We start from the raw sequence: 14,206 nt of genomic DNA on the forward strand, positions 1-14,206 counted from the left end.
TGGGTCTTGTTCCGGTATTGGGACATTTACCTTATCCTGGAATTTAATTACTGAAAAAAACTCGTTCGAAGGATCAGTTTTTTACTCATTTAATTTACTACGATAAGTATCTTATTGAATTTTATTACATTCTTATAATAGTTTCAAAAATATTTAAACTCAAGACTTCAAAAATAATTCTCAACACTTTTACTTTTATTTATTTATTTTTTTTAACTCATATCTTCGTCAATAATTATCCTACCGAGTTTTTCTAATGCTTCCCTTTTTTGTCTTTAAATTTCCTACAAAAAAATCCTTATTAATTTTTATCATATTTCTAAAAATTGTCAAGATCTTTAACCTGAAATCTTTAGCTATTTTTAAATTAAATTAGCGAAATTTCATAAATTTAAATATTGTCAATTGCATAACATATGTATTAATGAATAATGTTAATACCGTTCTTATCTTATGCATTTTACTCTTTATGAATAATAATAACAACAGCAATAATAATAATAATAATAATAATAATAATAATAATAATAATAATAATAAACTTGGAAATGGTTAACCGGCGATTAGATACGAGTTCCCACACTTGTGTACACACTCGTTCAAGTTCAAGGCCGTGACTTTAATAATATATCACATATTTTAAATATTTTATTCTATATATATATATATATATATATATATATATATATATATCAATGGATTTATGAAACCTTTTTTTATAATTCTAATTATATTGTATAACTAAATGATATAATTGAATATATAAAGTGCTTTGTCTAGAAAATTTGAATAATTGATAAAATAAAATCGTAATAATTATTTATTATTATTATTAAAAATATAAAGAAAAAGTTTTAATAAATGCATTTAATGAAAAAAAAAAAACTGTCAAATTTTATTAAAATTCAGATTGTAGAGTAGCAGTACTGTTTTTGGACCAGTTTTGGACACTTAAATATTTAAATAAAATAATTTGTAAAAGACGAGATGACACAATTAATTTTAAAAATATTTACAGAGGTACTTTTATCACACTGTTACGATGGAATTTTTATTTTATACTTTTTGAGTAATTACAATAAAGTACTAAATGTCCAAAAACGGAGCAGTGACCACAAATGGTACTTCTACCCTATGTATAAGAATTTTTGAACTCAAATTCTGAGTAAACTATTGAAAATGTAAAAAAGAATCATTATATACAATTTTTTAGTAAATTAAATTTTCTATAAAAACATATTTAATGACTTCACAGGGTGACCACAAAGAAATTATTTCAGAATTTCCTGATATTTCCCGGTTTTCTAGTAAAGTTTTTCAAATTTTTCCTTGATTTAGAAATTTTATTCGTATCATTTAAATATTCAAAGATTTTGTTATATTTCCACTTTCACTAATTAAATTTAATAATTAAATTATGCGAAAAACCATAAAAAATGGCAATAGCATTAATTAATATTGCCTACTTTTTATTATTCGATGTTAAAAATGTATAAGTTAAAATATTTAACAAGAAATTTTATAATACAAATAAATTCAAAATGCTAAAAAAAATTTCAAATTTTTAAGTAATTTTCATCAGGTTGTAACTCGAAGGAAAATGGTCGTACGACAAAAACAAATATGCAAATTGTATAGCTTCAAGTGTCTAGTTTTTCGATCTAGTCTTTGAATTTTTTTATTATGCACGATTCCGGAACAATCGAAAATCAATCATGATTATTGAAAAAAATTTATTGAAGCTCGAAAACCGTTTATAAGATGAGCAAAAATTTGGTAAATTTTTTTTTCAATAGTTTTCTTCAGATTACTCCAGAACCACACATAGAAAAAAATTCAAAAACAAGATAAAAAAACTAGACACTTTAAGCTATACAATTTGCCTTTTTTGTTTTTGTCATACAACTATTTTCTTCGAGTTACAACCTGTTAAAAATTTGAAAATTTTTTAATATTCTTTAATTTTTATAATTAGTGTATTATTAAAAACTTTTGAATTTTGAACTGTTGCAATTTAATTTCCGAATACTTTTTGAAATTCCCTGACATTTCCATGATATTCCCGGTTTTTCCGGTTTATGGCCACCTTGCTTTAGCTATAAACAATTAGTTTAGATGATATATAAGTTGAAAATCATGATAAAAAATTCATTCATTTTAATCAGTTTGATTTTTATTAATATTATTATTATTTCTCTTTTTAAAAAGTATTAAGCTGATGTTTTATTAATTATGTAATATATATTATTATTTTGCAATATATCAAAATTACGTTAATTATTATAGGCAGGGTCAAGTGAATGGGAACAATGATAAAAAAAGTTACTTCTTGATCTTCAATAGACAAATCTGTTATTTTGTTTTTATGTTTTAAGGGAGGTCTGCACTTTTTCTCCATCACGCTCAAGTCGACGAACGGTACAATACTTGTTGCACTTGCGCAATACGATAGAAACTTTGGCAATGTTTTTCTCTGAAACAAAATTTCTAAATGTCTAAATACAAACTACGAACTGCATATTGATGCACTACTGTTTAATCTCGAGAAGTGCGCTTTAATTTTTTTATACTATTTGCTAATTTAAGAGAACAACTCAGCCAAAATTTCTGATTACTGTATTAGTGCAACGAAATTTTTAAATTGTCCAAAAAAAAAAAAGTTATTTTTTTCAAAACGGGACAGCTTCAAAAAAAAATTTTTAGATTCAAACATTTTTTACAATTAATTTCAATGTAATAGCTTAATACTCAATCCTCATATACATTTATATAAAAAAAAAAAAAAAAAAAAAAAAAAAAAAATTATCTCATTTATTTTATTTTTCTTTTTTCTGTAATATTTTATAGACTGAATTGTTTTTTCTTTCAAATTCAAAATTTCATTTTTATAAAATTGTAAAAAAAGATATATATATATATATATATATATATATATATATATATATGTAAGTAAACGTTTTTAGATATGTATTGTAAGTGATAAAAAAAGAGACAGCAGGAAGTTTGATTAATTTGCCAAAGTGATTATGTCGTACCGTGAGATCCATCATCTCTCTGTAATAATCGCGAATCAGAGATGAGTGAGTGATCAAACTGCCGGAAGCGATATAACGCTAGTTCGATACACATTTATACTCTATACACATATATTTGTGTGTTCCTATTCATACATACATATATACATATATATGTATATATAATCTAAACATGTGTTTCTGCATTAACGGAGCTATGGAGAATACGCTAGTCGGACTTATCTCAATATATATATATATATATATATATATATATATATATATATATATCCGCCCTTTGTCCTGCCTCCTTTGTTTTGCCAGATCGTTACCACAGAGTCTTGTGAGCAGAAAAAAACCAGACATGATAAAAAAAAAAATTATAACAACCTTTATATATTTTTATCTTTTTTATTTTGTAAAAAAAAAAAATGTATTGTTTAATTTTCTTTACCTATTTTTATTATTTAAAATTTTTTTTTTTTTGGAAGTTTTGGGTTGAAAATGAAGATGATTATATTTTTTTATCCCAGAAACTCGATGCTAGGGGCTTCAAAATGATTAAATTACATACGTGTGAAGTTTTATAAAAATAAAAATAATGTTTATATTTTTAGTTTTTAAAATTTGATATCTTGGATCCTAATTACCATAAAAAGCTTATTTTCTTTGTCAGTAAATTTACTTTCAATATTGTTGTATCATATTTAATCGTATTATTATAAATTTTTTAATTTAATTGACACTTATTTAACTAAATCTTTTAAAATTCATAGCTCGGTACCTTATTATTTTAGAGGCTTGTCTAAGGACTTTTTTTTCGCTATAAATTTATCGAGAAAATATGTCTGATGGAATTTCTTCTAATTTAAAAAATATATCAGCTCCAACTTTCTGTCATTAATTGTGAAAAAAACTCGACTGGACATAAAAAGTTTCCTGCAAAAAATAAAATAAAATCGATCGTCTTTTCCAGGTCCATACTCATGAGAGTCCTAAACCCCAGTGGTTAACCCTCAACTCACTTGTAAGAGTTTAGAGGCGTCAGTGAGTTTGGTCATCTATCCTATCTAGGAATTGAACTGGCGTATAATATAACCAAGTCTCGAATTCCTCTCGACCCACATTTGTCCTAACTCCTATTTCCCCTATCCTATCCTACACTGGCTCCTATCTATCTTGAGGTTGAGGTTGAAACACACTCGAGTCGTAATCAAGTCTCTTGAGGTTGGTACGCGAGTAGTACCGGGGGCTTCGGATCGGCGGGAACAGGAGTAAGGAGTTTCCTTGTCGTTGTACTACTCTTATACTCTATAACAATACTATTTATACTATACTATCATACTCGAAGTAGTAGTATAGTAGTTATAGTTGGAGATGTCTGTCGGCCAGCATACTCCCAATCTATCGACTACCCACAGTTGAGATAGACAAGACTCATTCTAACCCGCTGATGGTAGTAGTACCCTCGTACAAGTAGTAGCGGTCGTAGTGGTTTATATATATAAATATATATATAGACGATAGATAGTACTAGCTAAGGAGTTAGCGTATTATCGCTACTACTCGAGTCATGAGACAACTTTCAACACCAAATTGACTTTGTCTATCCGTCTATACAAATATTGTATAAATTTTTTTTAATTTCGCGAGACCTAATTATCGTATGGATTTTAATTTGAGGCTCATTTTTTTTTTATTTAATTAACTGCTGTAAAAAATTGGGAGTGAATTCGAAGTAATTAATTTTATTTAAATCCGAATTCACTTCGTCACTTGAATTTTCGGAGTTTTTTTAAAAAATCACTCTGCATACAAAGTAACTATGAAGTTTGTCTCTACAGGGAAGTGATTTGGATTTCATTTAAATCCGCGATAACTTCAATTTGGAGTTTTAATATTAAAATAAACTCCTTTTCGGAGTTTATTTCACTCCAAGGGGATTAAATAACTAAACAGTCAACTGCTCCGCATTCACTCTAGATTTAATCCATGTTCACTTTTGATACTTTATAAGAATTTATCATTTAATTAATGCAACAAACATAATCCAATTAAAATTCCAAAGTTACTAATTTTAAATAAAAAAATCATACCTCAGCTTTTAGTTATCTGAAAATTTAATTTTACGGCTCATTTTTTTCTTCATTTAATTCTCTATTAAAGGATTCTATACATTTTCTCTTATTTTCGATATCTTTCTTAATATCTGCCCTCAAACAATTTATTTTTAAAATTTTATGACTATTTTAAATTAATCGATATAAATTTTCAAAAATTCATAAATCGACTCCTAATTAGTCGAAATATTATTTTGAGGACTCTATATTTGGCTCAATAAATTGTCAACAAAAAATGTTAGACCAATTTTTTTTTTTAGTTTATTAGTTCCCGAGCATCGGAGCTCAAGCTCTTAAAAATGATCTGTAGTTTTTTTTTATTTTTTAGAATTAAAAAAAAAAAAAAAAAAACAATTGATATGAAATATTTGATATCTCCCGGGAAATCATTGAACTACATAAATAATGCACTAGATATTTTTATTTTGTTAAAGAAACTAAAATATTTTTCGTATATTTTTTTTTTACTTCTACCTCGCGGTCGTTTTGTGCTTCACTTTCTTTCATATAAATATATATATTTTTTTTAAAAGATAGAATCAAAAAGCATCACATGTTAACGCGAACGATTTCAAGACCAAGAAAAGATAATAAACGTTTATGATGCGATTGAGTTCAACTCGACTAGAGAATCCAAATTTATTATAATTATTATTATTATTGCTATTATCAAAAATAAGTAAAATGGTAAAAAAAATTTTTGATAAACTTAATAATAATAATAATAAAAGTTATATCTAGATTTTTAAATTATACAGACGAAAATTAGTTAAAAGTTTTGAAACTCACGTTCCGCTGAACCAAAATTTACGTGGAGAGAGTTTTAGTCTGAGTTGAGAGAGAGCTTTGCAATTTCTTTTGTGCAATTAAACTTGCAATTACTCTCTGACATTTCTTCGCACCAGTTGGATCATCTCCATCTTCATTTCCCTTTACTCTTTATTCTGCGCTCCAAACTCTGAAATATTTATTATGATTATTATTATTTAGTAATTTATTTATTTATTTAAAACTACAAACATTTTTAAATAAAAAAAAAATTTACTTTAAGAAAAAAATTTTGAAAAAGTTGTGTTGAAATGTTTTGGAAATAAAACATCGTCATGTGGATACTCATTTTCACGGAAATTTACATATATATATATATATGGCTGTGCTAAATAAAAAACAACTTTTCTTTTTTTTATGAATGGTCTTATAATTTTGATCATGTTAAAATTTGAACTCTCGATATTGAAAAATTTTCCACATCCTACTTAAATAACATGGGAAATTTATTTATTTTAAATTAGGAATTTCAAAACTCGTCAGCAAATCAATGTATCAAAAAGGTCTTCACATATTTTTGTTGGAAATGGAACAATCTACAAAAAAGTATATTATTTTTCGACTATTTTTTAAAAAAGTGTTCAAGACCACAGTTGAATTCATAGTAAATTTCATTGTTATTATTTGACTTTTCCGGTGGAACTACCAGACTTATGATAAAATGTTATAAGACCTTTTTTGTAGATCATTAAATTTTCCACAAATTAACGATCTCAAAGTTTCCGAAACTTTCGAAAGTTTTTTAGTTATTTGCAATTAAAAGTAACTCATTAAAATTGGCCAGAATACGATTTTTTGGAACAAATTGACATTTGAATGCAAATAACTAAAGCTTTCAGAGATTTTGAAAATTTTTGATAGGTTGTGAAAAATAAAATCTAAAAAAAAGAATCTATTACATACTGTGTTAAGTCTAATAGTTTCACCGATAAAGTCAAATCATAATAATGAAATTTACTATGAATTTAACTTTGACCTTGAACACTTTTCGAAAAAGTATCTTTATCGAAAAATAATATACTTTTATTTGTAGGGCGTTCAATTTCCAACAAAAATATCTATAGACTTTTTCGATACACTGTTTTTCTGACGAGTTTGGAAATTTCAAATTAAACTACCCAAATTTCTCATGTTATTCAAATAGGAAATGAAAAATTACAATTAGCGATATCTTAAAATGAAATCATTAAAGGCTCAAATTTTAACATGACCGTTATTTTGGTATTCTTCACCAAAATTTTAAGACCATTCATCAAAAAAAGTCGTTTTTTTGGCTCAATCTAATATATATATATATATATATATATATATATATATATATATATATATATATATACAAGAAAATGACCATAAAGTTTAAACAGACTCTGAGTCTTGTGGTTCACAAATGTCGTACATATATATGTATATTTACAATATATCAAGTTCCCATAAACTGTTTGAGAAGTTTCCTATATTAACCACACTACTCGTTTAATTTACATCATACAAATGTTGAAATGTTTGTATCGTCAAAAGCAAACGGTTAACTACAAATATAAACTTTGCTGTATCATTTATAAATATATATATATAACTCTCTTTATATATTTATTTACATTTTCATTCAAATATTTACAATATGTAAAAATAATCATAATAATTTCTATGATCCAGACTGAGTATTAAATATTTCAAGGGCTTTTATTTAAATTACTCATTAACAAGTTTGGGCGTGGCAATTTGTTTATTTAAATACATTCACAAACTCACATATTACATCTCTGTTACCCTTAAAAATTTTTCCAAGTTCTCTTTTTTTCAGTATAAAATTTCTTACCAAAAACTATTCCCACAATTTTTCTGCATTTTCAATTTTCAAAATTTATATCTCCTGTTCATCTTAATCTCCCCTTCAATTTTTTATGGCTCATTTTATTCCTAATTGAAGTTTTCCCAAAAAGTACTCATTTATTGTTTTGATAGTTTAAAGTAAATAATTTTTTTATTTTATATTTCATCTTAAAGTCAAATAGTTAAATTAAAAAAAAAAAATATAAATACATATATAAATCCACTACCACAAAAATATCGTAGTGTCTTTGTATCTTGACCTCAGCCACACCTCACCCGACCTTCCACACATTTTATACAATGATTAATAACATTCTTGTTTTATGAAAAATAAAAATAAGCGGCTGTTTATAAATGGATTTTCTACTTAAAGAAACGTAGAGTAAGTACCGCTTTGGTCAGACGATAGACTTCATAAATATATATACTTATGAAAAATTGATAAGTATAAGAAAATATATAAATTTAAGGATCTCGATGAAGATAGAAAGTAATATGATACATACAGTAAGTACTGATATAAATTAAGAGATAAAGAGAGAGAAAGGGAGAGGGTTAAAATAGAGATGATGTTTTTCGAATGGTTGATAGGTATACGGGTGACGTGTATCGATCAGCTGATGGCTGGGTCACAAAGCAGGGCACGAATGTAGTGGGAGTTGGGAATACTCTCTGTACTTTCAGCACTCGGTACTTTCTGTAAACTCTAGACGCTCTAGACCTAGACACTAGACATGAGACACGCGGCACGAGGAAGTTGTAGGCTGGCCCTGACTTATTCTCTGATTCAGTGGATAGGAATAATATATTAATTTTTAAAATTAATATTTTGTGGATGAAAATAAGAAAGAGGGGGAAGATAGAGGAGATGAAGGAAAAGGAAAGAGGTTTAGACACTCACCCTTAACTCGATTTGAGGTAGGAAAAATCCCTGATATAAAACCGAGGTCACGTCGCGACGAGGCACTTAACCTTTAAACTGGGCATCCATCTTGATTGCCAGAGATCCTGTGAGTTCGAGGGATAATAAGCTTTTTGAAAATCCAGGGTTTTTTATTTATTTAAACTCCCGCGGAATTTAAATTTAATTTGTTACACGGAAAAAACAAGTCTCGGAAATATTTTCATATTTAATATATTTTAGTAAGAAATACTAATGCAAATCAATAATTGCATTATTTTTCTTATTTATTAACAAATATATAATAAAAATCACAAAATGGTAATTAATACTAAATATTTATCTGAATACTTTTATTACACCCTGATTAAGAAAATTAATCCATTCAAATTTTTTTAAATCATTTCAAATTATTTTTTTTAATCAGAACTATTTCACTGATATTTTTTATTGATAAAATATCAATTTATATGAAGAAAATATTCAATTATTACTAAACGTCAGTAAATACTTTTCATTATACGATTTAAAGATCATGATTTTGTAAAAATATAACAATTAACTAAAAATATGCATTGAATACTCTACAGTATGAAAAAATTACTAAACGGTTTGTAATTTTGCCAAAGTAGATCGATAAAATTACAAATTAGTAGGGATAGCGTAAACGGATTTGTAATATAAGTTCAGAGACCTTCGGTCAAATGAGACGTCGAACTAGTGATGCGCAATCGAAATCGATTAATCGAACAATCGATGTTTTCGTTTCGACTGTCGATTTTTTTAAATCGATTGTAGGCCTTTCGATTAATTAAAAAAAAAATCGATTCTTTTTTTTTAAAACGATTTTTACACATCGATTTTTTGTAAAATTAATTTAAAAAACAATTTGTTTTTCAAAGTCATTAACTCAAACATTATAAAAATTGTTTGACTAATACAGGCAAAAAAATGATAACTTGAGCGAAATTATTAAAGTTAGATATCTATTTATAATTTTATAGATCAAAATTTTACGCTATTTGAAAAATTAAAAAATAATCGATTTTAACAATCGATTTTTATTCAAACGATTCTACAACTTTAAAGTTGCGATGAAATAATCGATTTTTCACAAACAAAAAAAAAAATTATTAATTAAATACAAAACTCCATTTATTGAGAAAATATTTTTTTTTTTAACTGTTTTTTACCGAAAAGTTTAAATAAAAAATTATTAAACATAAACAAAGTATTTGATTTGTTATTATTTTAAATATAAATGACCATATGAAAATTTCATACTTTGAAATACAACTTATATTTATACGCGGTGATATTTAATTTTAAAATAAAATTTTGAAATCGAGTGCAAACTTTAAAGTTGTGAGCAAATAATCGACTGTCAAATAATATAAATATTAATAATTTTGAATTTGTGATTTTGGACCCATATTCATTTTTTTATTTTGAATAAAAAATTATAAAATCGATTTTACACAATCGATTGTTAAGCTATCGATTCTGCAACTATAAAGTTGGGAGAGAAAAAAATCGGTTTTTTTTTAATCGATTATGTCAATAATCGATTGTTCAGAAACGATTAATTACCACAATCGATTGTCTTCAGTCGATTCTATTCGATTGTGAACATCGAATAGTTGCTTCGATTTCGGCAACACTACGTCGAACTGAAAGACTAGAAAAGGATTCGCACACGATCAGGGTTCGAATCTCGGCCAAAACATGTTATTTTTTAAACATAAAAATTAACATTAACACCAATACAGATAGCGTAAATAATGAAATTAATCAAAATAATAACAACAAAAAATTGATATTCTATATTTACATTAATTTGAAAAAACCGATATCTTCGACCCTAATTATTATCCTAAAATATTTTTAAGGGCTAATTTTTTCTGTCATTAAATTCCCTACTAACAATGTCTCAAAACTTTTTATCATATTTCTATAACTTTCCAAAATATCTCAAAAATCTAAATAAATATACTCCAGTGTTTTTGAAATAATTTTTGGAAATTCATATCTTCGACCCTAATTATACTATAATATTTTTCAAGGGCTCATTTTTCTGATCGTCGAATTCACTATAAAAAACATCCTATAATTTTTTATCATATATCTATAAACTTATAGAATATCGCAACTCAAACCCTCAAAATTCAAAATTTTTTTTCTCAAAACTATTCTTAAATTAATTAATGAAAATTACGATATTAATTACAGCGTTAATTTTAAGATATCTTGACAATGCTCCTGCTGAGTGTATGTTATATATGAGGATATATATTTTTATCTCTCAATTTTCTCAATATATCATTTTCTAGTAAAAGCACATATTCTATCTCACTTTGAGCACATATATAACATTCAAGTCTCGGCAGACTCTAGACAGTACACTTGTTATATATATATATATATATATATATATATATATGCATAGAAAAGTAGAGGCTGTCACGTCTGCGCACGCACGTGCTCGAGTGCATAGCGAGCAAGTCACGTGAAGAGTAAAAAGAATCGAAAACAAGAAATTTTTTTTTTTTTTAATTGAATGAAAAAAAAAAAAAAAAAACAAAGAGTAAAGACGAAAAAAATTAAATATAAGATCCAGACAGAGAAAAAGAAAAATAATGTAAGAAAGAATACGAGTAAAAGAGTAGAAATGAGGGAAATTTGTCCAATCTGAGGTATAACGTAAAAATTACCGTCATATTTTGTAATTTTTTTTTACTTTTTATTTGTACTCTTATACTCATATTACACATTATTATATTAAAGTCCTCCATCTATACTACACATTTTTCTGGCATTATTTATACTTAGCAGCACTGCGAATTATTAATAAGTAATGTCATTTTTATTTCAAACATTGAATATTTAAAATTTCTATTGTTCAAAAATTCATCAAAATAATTTTTAAAAATTAATATCTCGGTCCCTAATTACCGTAGACTTTTTTGAACGCTTTTTTTATCATAAAATCTACAAAAACAATTATTCACTTTTATCATATTCCTAATAGCTTCCAAGATATAAAAATTAAAAGTACCGTAGATTTGAAAAATTATCCTGAGTAATTTTGGTAAATAAATGTCTAAAGTATATATATATATATATATATATATATATATATATATATATATATATATATATTTGTATGCACACATAAGTTTGTTATTACTAATACTTTGATAACAAAAATCTCATAAAAAGCAAAAGAGAACAGAAGAGGAAGATAAAAAAAAATAATACGTAAGAAGGGTTTGAGTACTCTGTGAAATTTATGAGCCGTCACGGTTGCCCTTTCGAATATGGCTTCCTCAGCGTATATGCGTTTCCCTGTGTATCACCGCCCCTCATTAGGATCCGTTTACTTTACCAAACGCCCGCGGGGTAAAGAGGAAAGAGAGTTAAAGGGAGAGAACGCTCTGAAGAGTCGCGAGTATGAGAAGGATCACCCGAGAAGCTCAAGAGAGGCCAGTATACTGTACTATATACTTGTATAAAAGGTATATATGTATATATATATATATATATATATATATATATATATATACATATATATGAGTAGTAGAAGCCGATGTAATAGTAAACGTACAGTGAACGAGGCGAATTACCAGTGGAAACGGAAGAAACATCATAATGGAACGTAAACACGAATACTAGTGTATACATTTGTTACTCTCGGATACAGCGAGTTTAATTTTATAATAATATATGTGTATAAATAAATTATAAGTACACGTAATAAATGAGATAATGAATTAAATACCGTAAAAAAAAATTTTCCTTTAATTTTAGTATTTTTTTTAATCATTCGTGAGATTTTTATTGTAAGAATTTGTTCAAGTATTTGATTGTTTGTAATTAAATTTTCTACAAATAATGTCTAATTTCATGATTATATTTTCATAGATTTTCAATAAATCTTAGTTTCAAGATGAAAAAAAATTTATTGCATTAGCTTGGGATTCATTGGAGTTGTTTTACAAACGTGCAACTCAGACTATAATTCTGGAAGACATTCGTTAGATGCTTATACTTTTTATTAAGAAATGGGGTAAAAAAATGTATCATTTAAATATTTTATATTTTTTTTGAATTCAAGAGATTTGAACCTACAAACTTAAAAATTTTTTTTTCAATTTTCTTTGGATCTTTGACTTTCTTTCAAAAATTTATAGTACCTGATTATTTTATAAACTTAACCAAGTAGTCATGTTTTTTGTCATTTAAATAATTGTTTATGTCATATTAAAAAGTTTTATTTAAATTTTTTATCTTCACCCACAAGTTTCCAAGTTATTCAAGTTAAAAAACAAAAAAAATTTTTAAAAATCAAACAAAACAAGATAAAACTAATACAATAAATAAACATATATATATATGCGGTAATATCTGTATCTATATAAATATGTATGTAGCGTGTCTTTCCATTTGAGTTGAGACTACAAGCATCTCGCGTCACGTCTCGAGGATAACGGCACGACGTCACGAAGTTACGTATAATATATATATATATATATATATATATATATATATATATATATATATATATATATTACATGTCCTTTACGGCTCACTTATTCATGCCACGCGGGTGCACCTGTTTGTATTAAATACAGACAGTAAACAGCATACATATATGATCATTGAAATTTGTGTTATACTCTCATTATCGTTAAGCGATATCACTCATCCCAACTATACATGTCATTTTTATGAAGTCGAAACAATTTTTTTTATTTTAAAACTAAACAACTTGCGATATTTTCCTGATTCGATTCGTGAAATAATAAATTACTTTGTTTTTTTAATTATTGATAAACCGATATCTAGAAAATCAATAAAAACATAAATAAATTCAATGATTACTATATATTCTTTATATAAAATTTAAGGGAAAAATAAATGAACTTTTGAATAAATAATTCTAAAAATTCTTGTCCTAAGAAAGTTTTGTCTTGTTTTAAGAAATTAATGTTTCAAAGGAAAATGATGTCTAAATAATTTTTTACTTCACTCAAGAAATTTTTTTTGGTTTAAGAATCGAATTTCGAAGACATTTTATTTCTTAATGCAAGATATCCTTTTTTTGTCCAGAAGAATTTTCTTGAAGTAAAAATTGAATTCGTTTTTACTATAATTTCCTTAGTTAACAATTATTAAAAAAAAAAATAATGATAATTTCAAAAATTGCACCAATAGTTTTTTGAATTTTCTACATGAGCATATTTGTTTTTTTTTCTTTTTTTTTTTTTTTTTTCGTAGTAATTAAATTGTTGAAAAGAAAATCCGAAAATTGTTAATTGTCCATCAACTTCAGTATGATTTAATGATAAAAAATTTCTCAGATCACGTTAATTTCTTTTCCTCATTGAAATTTATATTTATTTATTTAACAGTACAGATGATCAATCATAAAAATAATATATATATATATATATATAATTCCTTGGGGTTTGTACTCAGTACTAAGCTCCTGTCTTCTATATGTTTAGTTA

At 25.9% G+C, this 14,206-nt stretch overlaps 1 protein-coding gene and 1 long non-coding RNA gene across 2 annotated transcripts in view; one reads left to right on the forward strand and one right to left on the reverse strand.

Annotated features, from left to right (window-relative positions):
• The window catches only part of LOC103579817 (uncharacterized), a 73,700-nt gene that overhangs the window by 16,510 nt on the left and 42,984 nt on the right, over positions 1-14,206 (reverse strand). The window contains exon 2 of the long non-coding RNA XR_008403873.1: positions 5,924-6,092. This is a non-coding gene — a long non-coding RNA (uncharacterized LOC103579817). The remainder of the gene's footprint in view (positions 1-5,923; positions 6,093-14,206) is intronic.
• Positions 1-14,206, forward strand: part of LOC103579815 (protein disconnected) — a 43,861-nt gene that overhangs the window by 6,505 nt on the left and 23,150 nt on the right. The gene's annotated exons all lie outside the window — the stretch shown is intronic.

Source organism: Microplitis demolitor, chromosome 6 (assembly GCF_026212275.2).
Source record: "Microplitis demolitor isolate Queensland-Clemson2020A chromosome 6, iyMicDemo2.1a, whole genome shotgun sequence".
NCBI lineage: Eukaryota > Metazoa > Arthropoda > Insecta > Hymenoptera > Braconidae > Microplitis > Microplitis demolitor.